Raw genomic sequence first — 21,036 nt, 5'->3', positions numbered from 1 at the left:
AGTCTGGCTAAGGGTTTATCTATCTTGTTGATTTTCTCAAAGAACCAGCTCCTGGACTCGTTGATTCTTTGTATGGTTCTCTTTGTTTCCACTTGATTGATTTCAGCCCTGAGTTTGATGATTTCCTGCCTTCTACTCCTCCTGGGTGAAATAGCTTCTTTTTGTTCCAGGGCTTTCAGGTGTGTCATTAAGCTGCTAGTATATGTTCTCTCCATTTTCTTTTTGGAGGCACTCAGGGCTATGAGTTTTACTCTTAGCACTGCTTTCATTGTGTCCCAAAGATTTGGGTATGTTGTGCCTTCATTTTCATTAAATTCTAAAAAGTCCCTGATTTCTTTCTTTATTTCTTCTTTGGCCAAGGTGTCATTGAGTAGAGTATTGTTCTGCCTCCATGTGTATGTGGGCTTTCTGTTGTTTTTGTTGCTATTGAAAACCACTCTTACACCATAGTGATCTCATAGGAGGCATGGGATTAGTTTGATCTTCTTGTATTTGTTGAGGTCTTTCTTGTGACACTTGGAGTTTTATTTGTTAATAGATGTAGATATTTAATAGGGGGCATTGTCACCCTGTTACAGGGTAATTACAGTTAAATTCTTTTATGTCTCCCTACTAAAGGGCAGCTACATTCAAATTCTTTTTTATGTAAGTATATAATTTAGGAAGTTTCTACAGTAGTAGTAGCTTCATATGACTTTTTTGAAAGGACTTTGGTGTTATTCCTCCCTTCCACATTTTCTCCTCTACCCTGCCTTCTGACTGCACCTTCATTTAACCCCTCTTGCTCCATGATTCCTCCTTACCCTTTTATAGCACTATGTTCTATCTACATTCTCTTATTACATGCCTTATCACTAATTTTGTGAGCATTCCAAATGACTACCCCTTGTGATTCTTCCAAATGAAACCCACACCCATTGGCAGTACAGTGGTAGAATTCTCCCATGTCAAACAAGTCTCTTAAAAGAGAATTCTCTCTGGCTGGTGGCAGAGAACAAAATAAATATAAAGTATCAAGACTTGGCCAAGGTTCTTAGTCTGAAGTTTGAGAAAATCACACAAGAAATTATCAAGCAGCCCCTGGTTTACAATAAGTGATAATGCATGTAGATAGGCATCCAGATGTGAGCATTGGGACATGGAAGAAACCTTTTAGGGGATATAATGTTTTACAGGTGTGGTTGCCAAGGATGAGAGCAGTTTAACTAGATGCAAAAGTTACTTGAAGCTTTTGTAACCACAAAGATAATTGTTTTCAGTCAAGCTTTGTTGAGGAGAAAAAGCAAAGCAGAAAATATTTGAATATGTATATGTAAGCTTACTTATAAATAATCATTTTAAACATATAGAAATACCCAAGACCTGGAGTTGATAACAAGCCTCATTATACCAAATCATTCATGTAACCATTTGGATATCTGGATGGGCATTTCAATAAGGTCTAGGCAATCACATATGCTGTGGACAACAGATTATTCAAGTCTTGGAATTATCTTTCATGACTCAAAACCCCATCCTGAGAACCAAATCAAGAATGCAAAGAGACCTCCATGAATTGTTGGTTTTGAGTGTGTACTGAGTAACTTTCTTCATTAAAATTGACATCTACCAGTCTTCATATGTTGTTTAAATTCTTCCTGTGATAAAACAATCACTAAACACCCAACTTTCCCCTTAACATTTGGGAGTCTCTCTCTAGTCAACCCCACTCTGCCTCTGGACTTATCAATCCTCTCTTCTCTCTCTCCTTCTCTCTCAACATCAAATTGACTTTATTTGCCTCCTCATTGACCATGTTTCATGCAATACTTGAGTGTTTTCCTTCTGACTGCTTTCTCTGTTACAGTAGCTCTGTTTCCCTCCCCTCTGAAATGGATGGTCTCCTTTCTCTGTTTCCCTTCCCTAATGCTTCCTTTCTAATTGCTGCTGTGGTAAAGTATATCTATCTCATTGCTTTAACTGGTGCTGAGAAGCTGAGGACTCCAAAGATCACTGAATAATCTTTTATGTGGTCTACTCTGATTGCCCACTGTCCTTAAAGCACAGAATTTTTCAGATTGATCAGAAGCACATATTTTTTGGTACCCAACGAAATTAATGTATTTCCTATGGATAATTGTTATATCTGTGGGACCCTTTAATGAAGATTACAAATCATTTCAACAGAGAAACCTCTTGCTTCTTTAATTATAGTTTGCTCTAAATTCAAAATACATCAAGGACAAAGTAACGAGTTGCTTCTTTGTGATATGGTTAGAATGTGTTTCTAAGCTAAGGGATAAAAACTCCCTACCTCTGAAGCTTGTGTGTTGCCTATTCCATAGAAAGGGGGAAAGAAATAAATAGGTGTTGGGGTGAAAGGTCAAGATGGGATGGTAGAGTGTGCAATGTACTTCAATAGTCCTATAGATCAGCTTCTGTATGACACAATTCAGAACTAAAATAATCTGGCAGTACAATCAGTATTGGATATCAATTCTATTGACCCCAATATTCTGCTACCAGTATTGTTAGAGGTTGATTATGTTCATACTCTTTGAAGATTTATAGCCTTTCATGATTTTATAGACTTAACTTCTAGTTATATCTGTCAATAACAGTTAAATTTCAGTAAGAAAACACTATTTAAACTTTACCATGCATTAATTCCTCCATACATGCATAACCTGTCTAACTTCAACACCTACCCATTGCAGTAGTACTTTTATTAACATTGACAAGAACCATAAGACAGACCATAACCACTCAAATTTTACAGTCTGTATGAGATTTTATTCTTGGTGTTTTAGATATTCTGAGGTTAAGCAAATTTATAATTCTGTTTCAATTACTTTAGTACTATGAAGAATTTTTTTCTGATCTAAAAGGTCCACTATGCAGTGGCTAACATCCTCTAATTGCTTTAAATTGTCTTAGGTATAACCTCGTGTCACCTTTTTCTGAATGTCATGCAGTTAGACCCACAGGACACACAGATATTCCATAATAATTTCTTAATAACATACTTCTTGCTTTGTTTTGTTCTTTCTGGCTTTATAGCTCATTTCCTTTTATTCCTGAATGAAATTCCATTGTGTGGTTATACCCTTATATTTATTCACCCACTTCCTGAATCTCTTCGAAGTTAGTTTCAGGCATTAGCAATTGAAAATGAAGCTGCTGTAAACATGCATTTGCATGTTTTTGTGTGGACATTTTATCAGCATCTTGTACAGACACCAAGATGTATCATTGCAGGATTATGTGAGAGAACATTGTTTATTTTAAAGAAATCACCAAACTATTTTCCAAGGAGGCTATATCATTATGCAACCCCCTAGTATCTCAGAACTCATAGATCAGTCCTTTCATTTGGACAAATTCATAATCCCAGCCAGCAATGAATGAGGGCAGATGTTACTGAAAGTCTTAACCAATATTAGGTGCTGTCAGTTTTCTGGAATTTGACCATACTACTAAGAATGCCATTCATTATTAATTAATTTACATCCTTAATTCTATATGATGTTGTTCTTTTCCTAGTACTATTTGACCCTTTTACTTTATGTGAGATGTCTGGTAATGGCTTCCATGATTTGGACATTATTTGACCCTCTAGAAATTTATATGTTGGGAATTGACTCTCATGGTGGGATATGAAAATGTGTTAGACTTTTAATAGGTATAGTGATCTTTAGGTTAAATGGAATGTGGCAGAGAGAGATTAAGAGACTCTAGATTCTCTCCATCCTCCTATTGAAAAGAATGGATCTCTTTCTCCTGCATATACTCCTGCTACTTGCTATTATGCACTTGCTAGAGCCATTAGTCTCTAGAACTGTGAACAGAATAAACCATTCTCTTTATTGAATCTTTTTAAAATTATTTTTTACTTTTTTCTTTCTTTTTTTATTTTATTAGTTATTTTATTTATTTACATTTCAGATGTTATCCCTCTTACCAGTTAAGACCCCTATCTCCTTCCCTTGCCGCCCCCCCCCCCCCCCGCGCTCCTGTGAGGATGCACCCTTACCTACCCACCCTTTCCCACCTCACTGCCCTAGCATAGCATTCCCTACACTGGGTTATTGAGCCTCCACAGGACCAAGGAGCACCCCCTCCCATTGATGCCAGATAAGGTAATCCTCTGCTACATATGCAGTTGGAGCTCTGGGTCCCTCCATGTTTATGTACTCTTTGGTTAGTGGTTTAGTCCCTGGGAGCTTTGGGGATTCTGGTTCTTTGATATTGTTGTTCTTCCTGTGGGTTGCTAACCCCATCAACTCCTTCAGTCCTTCCCCTAACTCCTCCATTGGGGTACCTGCACTTAGTCTGATGGTTGGCTGCAAGCATCCACATCTGTATTGGTCAGGCTCTGGGGAAAGCCTATCAGGGTACAGCTATACCAGGATCCTGTTAGCAAGTGCATCTTGGCACCAGCAATAGTGTCTGGGTTTGGTGTCTGCAAATGGGATGGATCCCTAGATGGGGCAGTCTCTGGATGGCCTTTCCCTCAGTCTCTGCTCCACTCTTTGTCCCTGCATTTTCTTTTGACAGGAACAATTCTGGATTAATTCAAAATCTCTCTAAAAATTTTTAAACCATTTTTTCTGTATTAAATTTACTCATTCCTGGAGTATTTTATTTTAATTACTTAAGGCAAGGCCCTTGGGGCCATTTTTTAATTAAGTGGGTTATGTTCTCATTGTTAATTTCTAAGAGTGTTTGTCTAATTTGAATAATAAGCCATTATCCTATCTTTTATATATCTTTTCTTCTCTATATTATTTCATTCTTTTGACAATTTTACAATGTAAAATTTTAAAATTATTCCTTTTGATTTTTTGAAGTTGAAATATAATTACATAATTTTCCCTTCCCAGTCATTCCTTCAAACCCTCCTAATTTTCCTTGTTTTTAATTAGACCCATGGCCTCTTTCTTCACTATTTGTTGTTACATATATGTGTACATACACATATATTCCTAAATACATACATGTAACATGCCTAGTCATTTCTTGTTACATGTCTGTAACTTTATACAGACTGACCTTTTTCAGGACTGACTGACTGTTATTGGAAAACGAGAAAAAACTTAAGCTTATAATAGTTATCTATTTAGATACATTAAAAAAACATGCTACAAATTTGGAGGTAATGGGGAAGTGTAGATGATATAAATACTTATCAATAAATTCGATCACTAAATTTCTGTTTTGCTATTTTTTTTCAAGATTCGATCATTTATTTGTTATTTTTAAAGACAATTTTACTGGCCTCAGAAATAGAAGCTCAGAGAAACAACAGCTAATGTCTATGGGAAATCTGTTCCTGGCAATTTGTCTTTGACACAAGGACTAGCCTATTATGAAGCCTCCCTCTTACTTTTCTTAGTGAATGGAGCAGCATTCATGTGGCAGAACATGTGGAATAACAAGATGAGAATAAATTTAGGTAGTTGTTTGAACTCTACAACAATGATGAATTAATATGATAATAATACTTTACTGTAACTGTGAAGTATTGTGTGAAGATCCTTGACAGTGGGGTTAGTCTTGGAAGTTGGTATGTAAAACTAGAGAAGACACTAAGAGAAAATATTATTTTCTACACTGTTGTGTTTGCAATATTGTCTATTTTCCATTGCTGGAATATATTGAAGGAATCAAAAAACTTTTTCTTGAAGAATAGGGTTTGCTTTAATTTCAATAATATTTGAATATATTCTGAATATTGCTGTGTATTTTCCTTATTTAAAAAAATTAATCTCCTCAGCATCCCTGTTTGTAATCAGTAGCATTCAAACTCCTTTAAAAAGCCATTTATCTTGTGAGTCTAATTTGCTCCTCTAGAGATTTTTAATTTTTCCAGTATCCTGTAGTTCTCTTGGACCTTATGGAAAAACTCAGAGCCATTATTTTCAAATGATATTTTTGAACTGCACAAATGTACAAGTTCTGTTGCTTCTGAGCACAAAAGAGAGCACTCTGGTAAATGATTGCAATTGCTCTTTTTATGCTAATTTGAGCATAGACTTATTGGAATGAGTTTATCAGCCCTGGAACACCCAGTGGGAGTTTCCACAGACTGCTGCTGTAAATGAGATGTTGCATTCCAATGAGTAAATACATTTCAAATGAAAAGCAAATCTATTTCAGGGACTGTATTTTTTTTTACTTCCCTCTGATGTTTTGCAGTTAGTAACTAAATCTGCAAATGTCATAACATGAGGTGTACCATCTGAAATTATACAGAAAAATGATCACATTTGTTTATTACACAAATAGACTAAAGGGGGGGCAAATATTAGAAATGAAAGTGGTAAAATTTAGCTTGAATTTAGTGGAATTTAGAAATTACAGTATAAGAAAAGTTGTAGCTAATAGGAATATATAGTGATAATTATCTAAATTATAGTTGTTACATTAAATTGTTTCTAGGATGTTAGTTGATGTTTTTAAAAATCAGGGACATTTTTAAAAGAACAAGATGTTTACCCAGTTACCAGCAACAGCCTGGAAAACTTAATTGAACACAGCTGATGTAGTGATAATGCCTGTCTTCAGCTTAAATGTCAATGAGAAAGATCAGTTTGTTGGCATGCTGGTATATATATATTTTTTAAGAGTGAAATTTGACTTCAATAAGGCAAATTACCTTAAAACAAGAGGCAAAAAAGTGGCATATTTCCAACGACATAGGGGACTAGACTGGGGACTCTGTTAAGCAAACAAACTAATAACCAGGTTACCTAGAGATACCATATCTTTTAATTCTGTATAAAAATTATTTCCTATTATTAACATAACAGAGCATCATTTTTCAAGCTCTTAGACAAAATTAAAAATACCAGAAGCAGATTTGTTTTTCAATAAGTTCAATGTGCATATTAAATATTTGAGTAGCTCCCATAAGCCAAAAAAATTTGCTGCTAGTTAGAAAACAAAGCCCGGAGCCTTTTACTAAAGAACAGGAAATCAGGACAGCAGCATACATTGTATTAAAGTCAATGGAGGAAGAAGATTATAGAGAACTTCCTAGCATATATGAGGTCCTGTGTCAGGTCCCCATACCAAAATAATAAAACATACATTAAATTTAACCAGAGAGTGTACAGATGATTAAGAAGAAAGGATGTATAACCATGCAATGACACCTAAATGAACTATGTCTCCTAGTTCTGCACTATATAGCATATGAGTCAGTGGTGCATATGACATTGGAAGTATAATGTGGAAAAGTCTGCAACATTTGCTTGGTTTCTTGTAATATTGTCTTCCTGAGTATTCCTATGTGGTCTTTATTTGAGAAAATCAGAGCTATCCACATAGGAAAGATGCATGAAAAGATTGTCATGGTGAACTTTGATAAGCTTGTGAAAATGAGTCAGCTTTGTCAGAATGCACAAATGTGAAGGAATGATTCAGGCTCCTGATGCCAGAAGAAATCACCACGAGTAGAAGAACCAAAACCCAAAATATATGGCCTGGGTTAGGTTCTGTTCAGGGATTTCCAGACAATAGAACAACCCTAGCTTGGGCAGCTAGCATCCTAAAAAATACAAGTCTACCTGTATCCTGTGGAATTTTCAATTTGTAGAATCACATTAAATGATTAGCATTTTCCCCTTAGAAAGCTGGGGAGCAATAGAGTCTTACATAAAATAGATACAATGTATGAAAACATAATCAAATTACAGGTAAGTGATGACTTAGAAAACTTTTCATTTTGACACATTTTCTTGGAAGGTATTTGAGAATATAGAAGAGAAAAGGAAGAGAACATCACAAAGAAAATTGTTGAAACACTATGTGATTCATGAAACTAAGGGAAAGCATGAATGAGAGACATATGTTCGTCCCTGTGAACCACAGTCATTCACTAAAGCAGCTGACAGAGGAAGTGGAGAATGAGGTACATTAAAACTAAGACAAGAGTTACATATTGAGGGATTATGAGATGGCTCATTGTTTAAGAGCACAAGCTGTTCTTATAGAGGACATAGGTTTGATTCTCAGCATCTACATGGTGGTCACCACCATCTGTAACTCTACTCTCTGGGTATCTTATGTGTTCCTCTAGAACTGCATGTACAAAATGTGCAGACGCACATGCAGGTAAGACTCCCATACAATACATATAACTTTAAATATATGTATTTGCATGATAAGACTATGAAATGTGATGCTAAATTGAGTCAGATTATCACAGAAAGAAAATAAGGCAATTTCAAATTGTAAACACAATGGAAAAACAACTATATCTAAGAAGAAAAATAGCAGATTATTTGAAGTGACATCTCAACAATATCTGACTAGGCAGTTGTTACTAATCAACTTATTCATTTGTAATTTTATTTGCCATTTATTTCAAATCTACCGTGGATAATTTGTCCACTCTAGTGCTGATGGACTTTTAAGTTATTTTCAGTTTTCTCTTATGAACAATGATGTTAGGCTTCCCATGGTTATATACTTGGATTAATTTTGCAGTATATGAGAATAATTCCTGGGATATAGAGCAACACATTTGCAGTGTGATTTAACTTTATACTTTCTGAGTGCTAATTTGTCATGCTTATTTTTGTGTTTCTTCCGTGAAATATCTGTAGATGACTAAGCTCTCCTTTCTCTTTCCCTATCCTCTCTCTCCTTTCTTTTTTCCCTCCCTTGCTTCTTCCTTCTTACTTTTCATTATGGAAATGTGAATTCTTTCACATACTCTGCTTTCTAATGCATTTATTGAAAAAATTGTGCTTCAACTACTTATAGTCTCTTTTGTCTTACTTTGATATACTTACATGTATAAAAATGAGGAAAAAGTTTAAACAAAAATATCAGAAGCTAAATTGTATATCTTTCATAGCTCAAGCTTATCCACATGTATTAATATATATTAAATACAAACAAATATGTTTAATATTATACACATAATATACATATATTTGTATATATGTATATTATTATGCACACACAATATGTATGTATATATATGTACATATATATATTTATATGTATATATATATATATATATGCTTGTCACTCAGTTCTATTTTGTTTTCTTTAAACCATGCAATCAAAATGTGTGGTATCTTCAACAAAATGCTATTACTCAATTCTGGTAGGCAACCAAAGTGGAAAGGGAAAAGCCTTTATTGTTGGGGGAGAGAGGTTCTGTGGTTATGATTCCTTTTAAATGTATCATCTCATGTTGTTTTCTGCTCAAATATAAGAATAAATCTTATTTATATGAACGAATCTTATAGATTATATTTCTATGTAATTTCATGTAGGTTTTGAGAGATTTCTTACATTATTATGAAAGTCCTTTTTTTGCAATTCTCATACTAACCCTCTTTTTGTTCTGCTTTCAGTTTATAGGACCTCAGTAAACATGGCATTAAGATGATCTTTACATTGTTTGTTAATAACTACAAAGTGAAGTTTTTGTAATGACATGGCTTGCTACAAATATTTCTAGAAACTGCTGTTTATCACCTTACCAATATACATTTCTATTCCTGATTTGTTAAGAGCATTGAGAGTCACTTAATGATCTTTTCTTTGCCAATTTAAAATATTTCACATTTGGATTCCATTAGTAGCTTGCATCAATGCATTAGTTGTCCTAATTTAATATTCTAATTGAAAAGAACTTGTACTCCCTGGAATATGCAATTTGGTTGTAATGTACCTTCCTAATTTTATTTTAAACACTAAAATGTAACTTATAGAAAGATTGTGACTTTTCCTCAGTAAGCGCATCTTGTTGACTTTATCTTTCATATTGTCCTTTGATCTTTAAGTCATAGAAATATGATTTCCTTCCTTCTCTTAAAAATACACTGACTTAGAATCACTCCATGAATGCTAATAAATGCTACTAAAAAGATTTCCAAAATGTTTTATTGGAGATTGAGTGTTGAATATTATAGACTTTTCATAATGGTATGTAAACATTAGTTTTCAATTTCCTCTGAACATAGTTCTAGCAATATATATGTTCTTATATATTAGCCATTTCAACTAATTGGTCAAATATAATATGTTCTTTCTTATTTTATTAGACAATTAACTACTCTTGAATTTGGAACTCTGGATCTTTAAAATATATGCAAGTTTTGTAGTTAAGATTAATAATAAAAGTGCCAGCTAATACTGGTGAGGATGTGAAGCAAGAGGAAGATTCTTCCATTGCTAGTGGGGGTGAAAATGTACACAGACACTGTAGAATCTATCTCAAGGCCTAGCTATACCACTCTTAGGCAAATACTCAACGGTTGTTTCATTCTAGTACTTGCTCAACCATGCTTTTTCTTCTCTATTTATAATAACCAGAAAGAGGAAACAACCTAGGTACTCCTCAACAGAATTATGGATAAAGAAACTCTCGTACATTTCCACAATGGAATTCTACTCGGTTGTTTAAAAATGGTTTCATGAAATTTGAAGGCAAATGATTAGGAACTGGAAAATAAAATCGTGAGTTAAACCAGAAGCAAAATGATAAATATGGAATTATTTGCTTATACTTGAATATTAGTAATTAAATAAATTATAATAAAAGTTGAAATCCTCAGATTCTGAGAAATTGGACATACAGGAAAAAGAATTGGGACAGAGAGACACATAGCTCTCCCTTGGAAAACATATTAGAATAGATTTTAGAGGTGAACTGGGGCATTAGATTGGAAAAGGGAGAGGAGATAGTACTGAGGGAGGGAATGAGGGGAGAGACATGTAGAAATGAAGGGCATTTGAGAGGTGGAAACCTAGTGCACTGAAAACTTCAGATAGATAGAGAGATGAAGGTGATCTTAATGAAGTTTTCAAATAGGGAGAGAGAACTGCTAATGGCTACCACTTTCCACTAAATGAAGTTTCCAGTGCTGGACCTAGGTTGCATTCAAATGAATTGTTGGCCAAAAAACCCATGATATTTCTAAGATGGCCTCTAAAAACTGACAAAGGCCCTTTTTCTGGACACAATACTCACAGGAATCACTGAACATGGATTGTAGGAGCTTGTGTCTACATAGAATCTTCACTCACATGTTCTAGTGTTTATGATATGGAAGGATACTCTGCAGGCTACCAAAAAAGAGTAAACACTAACCAAACCACAAAACCTTTGATCGGTAATTGTTTTAGTTAGTGTTTCTATTCCTGCACAAATATCATGACCAAGAAGCAAGTTGGAAAGGAAAGGATTTTCTCAGCTTATATATCCACATTGCTGTTCATCACCAAAGAAAGTCAGGACTGGGACTCAAGCAGGACAGGAAGCAGGAACTGATGCAGAGGCCATGGAGGGATGTTACTTTCTGGCTTGCTTCCCCTGGCTTGTTCATGATTTCTTGTAGAACGCAAGACTACCAGCCCAGGAATGGCACCACCCATAATGCGCCCATCACTAATTGGAAAAAATGCCTTGCAGCTGGATCTCCAATGGAGGCATTTCCCCAAGGGAGGCTCATTTCTCTGTGATAACTCCAGCTTATGTCAAGTTGACACACAAAGCCAGCTAGTACAATAATTCATCCTGCTTGCAAAATATAATATAATAGAGGCACAATCCTCCTGAAACTAGAAACTGATGTTGATTTGACTCAATGCCCATTTCATCAGATGGAGTCCACACCTAACTTTGCTTGGGTGATCAAGAACCAAAGTCTAGATAGCCCAGACACCTAGGAAGAAACCAAATAGTACTTGGAAGAAAATTAAGAATAAATTCACTCCTAATACTGCTATACTCATAATTGATGACATATTCAGCAAGAATTAGAGAAGCTTCCTTTTACACAGATGGAGATAGAGACCCACAGCCAGATATTACACACAGAGAGAAAGAATTTGGAACACACAGCTGTAAATGGGATATTTTCATCAAAATCCTCCCCTCAGAACTCAGGGAACACAACAGAACAAGAGACAGAAAAAGTAGGAAAGTCAAAGGAAATAGAGGATACCAGGAGCACAAAGAACTCTAAAACAAATGATCAAAGCTAATATGAACTGAGACAGAGGAGGCAGCCATCACAGGGCCTACATGGATCTGCATCACATCCTCTACATACTATACTCTCTCTCTCTCTCTCTCTCCCTCTCTCTCTCTCTCTCTCTCTCTCTCTCTCTCTCTATATATATATATATATATATATATATATATATATATATATATATATATATTATATACTATAGCATTCAATGTAGCTTTTTTGAAACTCCTGAATGTATAAGTGTGTAGGTCTCTGATTATTATACCTTCTTTTGGGGCTTCTTTTATTTTTTTGTTGGCTTGTCTAAACTCAATTTGATTGTTTTTGTTTTATCTTATCTTATTTTGTTAACAGTAAATTTTAGTCATAAATAAAAAATCATGATGAAAATATGGTACTTTTAGAAACCCCTGTTCTCCATTGCATCCTGTTAAGACTTTGTTGACTTTAAGAATCATTTAAAAGGCAAATATTTGTTTCATTTGTTGAACTGTTTTGTTTTTTCTTGGATTATTTTTGCTTATTAATTTTTGTTCCCTCATTCCATTTTCTTTGTATATTTTTTTTTACCATCATTTTCTGGTTTTGCAAACTAGAGAATTTTATTATTAATTATTAATGACATGAAAAGCCTGGAGATTTTCCTAGGAAATACACTAGACAGAGAGCTAAGTTAACTATTTCAAAGTGCTTATACTAACAACAATTTGGAAATTCAGCCATAATCTTTTATTATTATAGAAATAAGATGTATAGAATATATTGTTAATAAGGTCAGAAGAAATAAAATGATTTGGAAATGTATGTTCACTTGTTAATGATGTTTATCAGAAGTCTAGATTGTCTTCAGTGGAGACATGATAGAAAAGATGATGCTAGTAAAAGGGAGAAAATGGGGGTCAAGAATATTTGACTGATTAATGGATGGAATTTATTTTTATTTTACACAAGTATTTTTATTTCTTCTATTTAGGGGTTATAATATAGCAATATTATTTTTACTTCTCTTTCTTCCCACCAAGCTGTCTCATAGACCCCCTTCTTACTTATTTTCAAATTCATAGCCATTTTATTTAATTGCTGTTTTATGCATGTATACATATATGCATAATAAGAACATACAATGTTACATATGTGTGTGTATGTGTGTGTGTGTTTAGCATTATTTAATAATAGATAATTAGTTGATCTGCTCTTACCTAGGAAAGATTATATCTTTGTTTTTAGAATTACTTATTTACCTGTAGTTCTTTGCATAGGGTTAAGGATTCACGGGCTTTTCGTGTCCCTGTTAGCATGCCTATTGTTACTGTTTTTGTTCAGCTCATGCTGAGGTAGTCATGTTGAGCAGTGAGGATTCCTGTGTGTATATGACCAAATATTTAAAATATAGTTAGAGATTAAGGTAGTTTAATAAAGTTGCAGTTGTAGATTCTCCCAATAGATCCATAAATTCATTATCCCTAGGTAGTTAGCTAGATTTCTGGAACCAGAAATGATTTTCCTCTTTTTTGAGTGTGTTTTAACTCCAAATAGAGACTTGTTGATAATCACCGAGGTATGCAGTACTGTACCTTCATAGGCATCATAGGTGGTAAAAAGTGTTGGTTTCTGCATCTTATTCTTTGGAAACTAGTTGGTACTTTCTGGTACAATGAAAGATAAGCCTAAGAGGAGGCTTTTAGGTCAGTTGCAGTTCTGGATCCTGGGTCTGAAGCACATGGTTTCTTAGAGCACAGGGACACACCTTCCATCTCTGAGTGGCAAAACAACAGCCTACATTGTTCTAGGAATTTCTTTGGCAACCTTCATCAACAACTAAAAGAGGGCTGATCTTTGGCTCTTGGAGAAAGCATTGTTGTTCCAAGTATGACAATTTTTATTCAGTCTATAGTTATATATTTATATACCTACTTTCCTGTTTTATATGTATTTTTAGGTAAATAGTAGTATGAATCTTTATGGCTTTTTGTTTTTTAGATATTCTTACTGTTATTTTACCCTCTTCCTTCCTTCCACCTTTATCTTCTTCCTGATTCCCTAATTAGAACCCCTATGGTTTTTCCATTCTCAAGTGTACCTTGCTATTCCCCTCTATTGCTTCTCCACCAACCCCCACATGGCACGGGTTCCATTTTCACCTTCCTTGTATCTGCAGTTACCACAGGATTTGTACTCTCATCTAAAGGGTTAGAGCTAAGAACCTCAGATGGCAGGAGATATGGCTTTCATCCTTCTCAGTCAGTGTTATCTCACTCAACATGAATTTGTTTAGTTACAAATGAATGGACTTCTTAATTTATTCAATCATTCACTTGTGCATCACTTATATATGCCACTGATCATCAGTAAGATAATTGTAACATATATGTATATATACATGTATACACCCAAAGATAGATATAAACATATACAGATAGAATCATATGCATGTACACATGAACATAATATTTACATGGTAAATGAACCAAATTATATGTTCATATGTGTACACAAACATACATATGCGCAATGTACACTATATACCAATACACATGTATACACATAAATGTACAAATGTACACACATGACTATTTGTATGTACAAATACCCATAAACATACATATTTATATATACATAAACGTACATATTTATACATGCAAATATAAACATATACATGTGAACATAAATATATACTTCCTGAACACAAACATAAATGTATACTTAAATATACATATATTAATACACAAATTCAAATATATAAACATACACGTGCACAGAAATATGAACACGTGCACACCCACACACAAAGAACCACATAAATAGACCTGTACACACAAGTACACACAAAAAAACACACATGCATATATACAGAAACACACAGTGCACTTTCCTTTTTTGTATTCAGTTATACATTTTCTAACATTTTATGCATTTACTAAATTATACTCCTTTTTATTAGTTCTTTGAAAGTTTCATAAAATATATCTTGATCATATTCACTCCTCATTTTCTCATAACTCTTCCAAAGATGCCAATCCTTCAGGATGCTCTTAACTGTGGGAACTTTTCTTTTTGAATTTTTTTCTTTTTTATTAGATATATTCTTTATTTACATTTCAAATGATTTCCCCTTTCCTGGATCCCCCCTCCCCAAAAGTCCCATAAGCCCTCTTCCCTCCCCCTGTTCCCCAATCAACCCTTTCCCACTTCCTTGTCCTGCTACTTCCCTACACTACTGCACTGAGCCTTTCCAGAACCAGGGGCCTCTCCTTCCTTTTTGGGGGGTATCATTTGATATGTGAATTGTTTCTGAGCTTCTGGGTTAATATCTGCTTATCAGTGAGTGCATAACATGTGTGTTCTTTTGTGATTGGGTCACCTCACTCAGGATAACATTCTCCAGTTCCACCCACTTGCCTAAGAAATTCATGAATTCATTGTTTTTAATAGCTGAGTAGTACTCCATTGTGTATATATACCACATTTTATGTATCCATTCCTCCACTGATGGACATCTGGATACTTTCCAGCTTCTGGCTATTATAAATAGGGCTGCTGTGAACATAGTGGAGCATGAGTCTTTATTACATGCTGGGGAATCCTCTGGGTATATGCCCAGGAGTGGTATAAAGGAGTCCTCCCATAGTATCATTCCCAGTTTTCTGAGGAACGGCCAGACTGATTTCCAGAGTGGTTGTACCAGCTTGCAACCCCACCAGTAGTGGAGGAGTGTTCCTCCATATCCTTGCCAGCACTTGTTTTCTCCTGAGTTTTTGATCTTGGCCATTCTGACTGGTGTGAGGTGAAATCTCAGTGTTGTTTTGATTTGCATTTCCCTGATAACTAAGGATGTTGAATATTTCTTTAGGTGATTCTCTGCCATTCAATATACCTCAGGTGAAAATTCTTTGTTTAGCTCTGTACCCCATTTTTTAATAGGGTTATTTGGCTCTCTGGAGTCTACCTTCTTGAGTTCATTGTATATCATGGATATTAGCCCTCTGTGGAATGTAGGGTTGGTAAAGATGTTTTCCCAATTTGTTGGTTGCCATTTTGTACTTTTGACAATGTCCTTTGCCTTACAGAAACTTTGTATTAGAGCATAAGCTATTGGTGTTCGGTTCAGTAAAATTTCCCCTGTGCCCATGTGCTCAAGGGTCTTCCCCAGTTTCTTTTCTATTAGTTTCAGTGTGTCTGGTTTTATGTGGAGCTCTTTGTTCCACTTGGACTTGAGATAAGTACAAGTAGAGAAGAATGGATCGATTTGCATTCTTCTGCATGCTGACCTCCAGTTGAACCAGCACCATTTGTTGAAAAGGCTATCTTTTTTTCCCCCACTGGATGGTCGTAGCTCCTTTGTCAAAGATCAAGTGACCATACCTGTGTGGGTTCATTTCTGTGTCATAAATTCTATTCCATTGACCTACTTGCCTGTCACTGTACCAATATCATGTATTTCTTAACATTATTTCTCTGTAGTACTGCTTGAGGTCTGGGATACTGATTCCTCCAGAAGTTCTTTTACTGTTGAGAATAGTTTTAGCTCTCCTGAGTTTTTTGTTATTGCAGGTGAATTTGAGAATTGCTCTTTCTAACTCTATGAAGAATTAAGTTGGGATTTTGACAGGGATTGCATTGAATCTGTATATTGCTTTTGGGAAGATGGCCATTTTCATTATATTAATCCTGCCAATCCAAGAGCGTGGAAGATTTTTTCCAACTTCTGAGGTTTTCTTCGACTTCTTTCTTCAAAGACTTGAAGTTACTGTCATACAGATATTTCCTTTTTGGTTAGAGTCACACCAAGGTATTTTATATTGATTGTGACTATTGTGATGGGTGTCTTTTCCATAATTTTTTCTCAACTTGTTTATCCTTTGAGTATAGGAAGGCTACAGATTTGCTTGAGTTAATTTTATATCCAGCCACTTTGCTGAAGTTGTTTATCAGCTGTAGAAGTTCTCTGGGGGAGTTTTTTTGGGTTGCTTAAGTATACTATCATCTGCAAATAGTGATAATTTGACTTTTTTTCCAATTTCCAATTTGTATCCTTTTGACCTCCTTTTGTTATCTAATTTCTCTAGCTAGAACTTCAAGTACTATATTGAATATATATGGACAGAGGGGGCAGCCTTGTCTAGTCTCTGATTTTAGTGGAATTGCTTCTTCAAGTTTCTCTCCATTTACTTTGATGTTGGCTACTGATGTGCTGTATATTGCTTTTATTATGTTTATGTATAGGCCTTGAATTCATGTTCTTTCCAAGACCTTTAACATGAAAGGATACTGAATTTTGTCAAATGCTTTTTCAGCATCTAATAAAATGACCATTTTTTTTGAGTTTATTTATGTAGTGGATTCCATTGATAGATTTCCATATATTGGACCATCCCAGCATCCCTGGGATGAAGCGTACTTGATCGTGGTGAATGATCATATTGATGTGTTCTTGGATTTGGTTGGCAAGAATTTTATTCAGTATTTTTTCATTGATATTCATAAGGGAAATTGGTCTAAGGTTCTCTTTTTTGTTGAATCTTTGATTTTAGTATCAGCAAAATTGTGGCTTCATAGAATGAGCTGAGTTGTATTCCTTCTGTTTCAATTTTGTGGAATAGTTTGAAGAGTATTGGTATTAGGTCTTCTTTGAAGGTCTGATAGAATTCTGCACTAAAACCATCTGATCCTGTGCATTTTTTTGGTTGGGAGACTGTCAATGACCACTTCTATTTCTTTAGGGGTTATGGGACCATATAGATGGTCTGTCTGATCTTGATTAAACTTTGGTAGTTTGTATTTGAAACTTTTCCTCAGTTTCTGTTGTTATTTCTCCCCTTTTCATTTCTGATTTTGTTAGTTTGGGTACTGTCTCTGTGCCCATTGGTTAGTCTGGCTAAAGGTTTATATATCTTTTTGATTTTCTCAAAGCACCAGCTCTTGGTTTTGTTGATTCTTTGTATAGTTCTTTTTGTTTCAATTTGGTTGATTTCAGCCCTGCATTTAATGGTTTCCTGCCTTCTACTCCTCTTAGGCATATTAGCTTCTTTGTGCTCTAAAGCTTTCAGGTGTGCTGAGTGGATGATGCTCTCTCCAGCTTCTTTTTGGAGGCACTCAGAGCTATGAGTTTTCCTCTTAGCACTGCTTTCATTGTGTCCTACAAATTTGGGTATGTTTTACCTTCATTTTCATCAAATTCTAAAAAGGTTTTGATTTCATCCTTATTTCTTCCTTGACCAAGGTATCATTGAGAAAAGCATTGTTTAGTTTCCATGTGTTTGTGGACTTTCTGTTGTATTGGTTGCTATTAAAGAACACCCTTTTCCGTCCCCCTATTCTTCCATCCACCCCTTCCCAGTTCCCTGTTCTGTAATTCCCCTATACTATTGCACTGAGTCTTTCCAGAACCAGGGGCCACTCCTCCATTCTTTTTGGACATCATTTAATTTGTGGATTATGTCCTGGGTATTCAAAGTTTCTAGGCTAATATCTACTTATCAGTGAGTGCATACCATGATTGATCTTTTGAGACTGGGTTACCTCACTTAGTATGATGTTCTCCAGCTCCATCCATTTGTCTAAGAATTTCATGAATTCATTGTTTCTAATGGCTGAATAGTACCCCATTGTGCAAATATACCACATTTTTTGTATCCATTCCTCCGTTGAAGGACATCTAGGTTCTTTCTAGCTTCTGGCTACTACAAATAGGGCTGCTATGAACATAGTGGAGCATGTGTCCTTATTGCATCCTGAAGAATCCTCTGGATATATGCCCAGTAGTGGTATAACAGGGTCCTCAGGAAGTGACATGCCCAGTTTTCTGAGGAATCGCCAGACTGATTTCCAAAGTGGTTGCACCATCTTGCAATCCCACCAGCAGTGGAGGAGTGTTCCTCTTTCTCCACATCCTCGCCAACACCTGCTGTCTCCTGAGTTTTTGACCTTAGCCATTCTGACTGGTGTGAGGTGAAATCTCAGGGTTGTTTTGATTTGCATTTCCCTAATGATTAATGATGTTGAGCATTTCTTAAGGTGTTTCTCAGCTCTTCGAAGTTCTTCATGTGAAAATTCTTTGTTTAGCTCCGTACCCCACTTTTTAATGGGGTTATTTGGTTCTCTGGGTTCTACTTTCTTGAGTTCTTTGTATATATTAGATATTAGCCCTCTGTGGGACAGAGAGGGCTTATGGGACTTGCGGGGAGTGGGGACCCAGAAAAGGGGAAATCATTTGCAATGTAAATAAAAAACATATCAATAAAAAAAAGTAAAAAAAAAAAAAAAAGAATCTGCTGGGCAGGATTCTTGGAATTCCTCTTCATGTAAATGAAGCATCCCTACAGTAGCCAATAAGGTATATCTACCCAGGAAATCACTCCCTACTCCCCAAGATCTGTATAATATTGTTCAGCACAAATAAACTTAAGCTGTCTTACTGAAAAAAAAAAAAGAACACCCTTACTCCTTAGTGATCTGATAGGCATGGAATTAGTTTGACCTTCTTATGTCTGTTGAGGTCTTTTTTTGTGAACAATTGTATGGTCAATTTTGGAGAAGGTACCATGAGGTGCTGAGAATATATATTGTTTTGATGAAATGTTCTTTAGATATCTATTAAATAGAGTTGGTCCAAAACTTCTGTTAGTTTCTGTGTCTCTCTTTTGTTTGTGTTTCTCTGATCTGTTCATTGTGGAGAGTGGGCTGTTGAAGTCACCCACAATTATTGTGTGGGGTGCGATGTGTGCTTTAAGCTTTAGTAAAGTTTCCTTTACAAATGAGGGTGCCCTTGTATTTGAAGATGTTCAAAATTGAGAGTTCTTCCTGGTAGATTTTTCCTTTGATGAGTATAAAGTGTCCTTCTGTGTCTTTTTTGATGACTTTTGATTGGAAGTCTATATTATTGGATATTAGAATGGCTACTCCAGCTTGTTTCCTCAGACCATTTGCTTGGAAAACAACTACTCTGAGGTAGTGTTTGTCTTTGACACTGAGATACTTTTCCTTTATGCAGCAAAATGGTGTGTCTTGTTTAGAAATCCAGTCAGTTCTATGTCTTTTTATTGGGGAATTGAGTCCACTGATGATAAGAGATATTAAGGAATATTGATTGCTGCTTCCTGTTATTTTTGATGTAATTTTTATGTTTGTGTGGTTGTCTTCTTTTGGGTTTGTTGTAAGAAGATTAATTTCTTGCTTTTTCTAGTCTGTAGTTTCCCTCCTTTTGTTGGTGTTTTCCATTAATTATCCTTTGAAGGGCTAGATTTGTGGAAAGACACTATGCAAATTTATTTTTGTCATGAAATACCTTGGTTTCTCCATCCATGGTAATTGAGAGATATGCTGGATATAGCAGTCTGGGTTGGCATTTGTGTTCCCTTAGGGTCTGTATGACATCTATCCAGGCTCTTCTATGTTCTTCAAGACTAATTAAGGCTTCCAAATGTAATTGGATATGATCTTCCACTGGGAGTGGTTGATTTGCCAGAGGCTACACTCTTAAAAATATTGCCTCTACACTTGCTCAATTATGTTCATGGCAGCTTTATTTGTAATAGCCAGAAACAGGAAACAACCTTGATATCTCTCAACTGAAGAATGGATAAAGAAAATGTACAATACTATTCAGCTATGAAAAACCAAGACATCAAGAATTTTTGCAGGCAAATGGATGGAAGTTGGGAATATCATACTGAAAAACCCAGTATCAAAAGGACTTGCATGGTATGTAATCACTTATAAGTGAGTATTTGTTATGGTATACAGATTCTATACTACACTCCACATACCCAAAGAAGTTAAACAAGAAGGAAGGCCAAGGGAGGAAGCTAGAAGGGGGGAAAAGTCATAAGAGACAGATGGACGGAGGGAGCTATGAGGGAGGATGGTGGGAAAGGGGAATAGGGGTTCCAGGATCAGGTGAAGGGAAGGAAAGGAGAGATGGCTAGATGACCAAGGAAATAATTGGAAATCTGCAACTGACAGGGAGTGAGAGGTAAGTGACATCTGGGACATATCCTAGGACAATGAATCAATAGGGATGACTTCTGCTGTGACTTACTACATTGGGTATATGGAA

This window comes from Apodemus sylvaticus, chromosome 16 (genome assembly GCF_947179515.1).
Source record: "Apodemus sylvaticus chromosome 16, mApoSyl1.1, whole genome shotgun sequence".
Lineage (NCBI taxonomy): Eukaryota > Metazoa > Chordata > Mammalia > Rodentia > Muridae > Apodemus > Apodemus sylvaticus.
Note: the sequence above shows the minus strand (reverse complement) of the source record.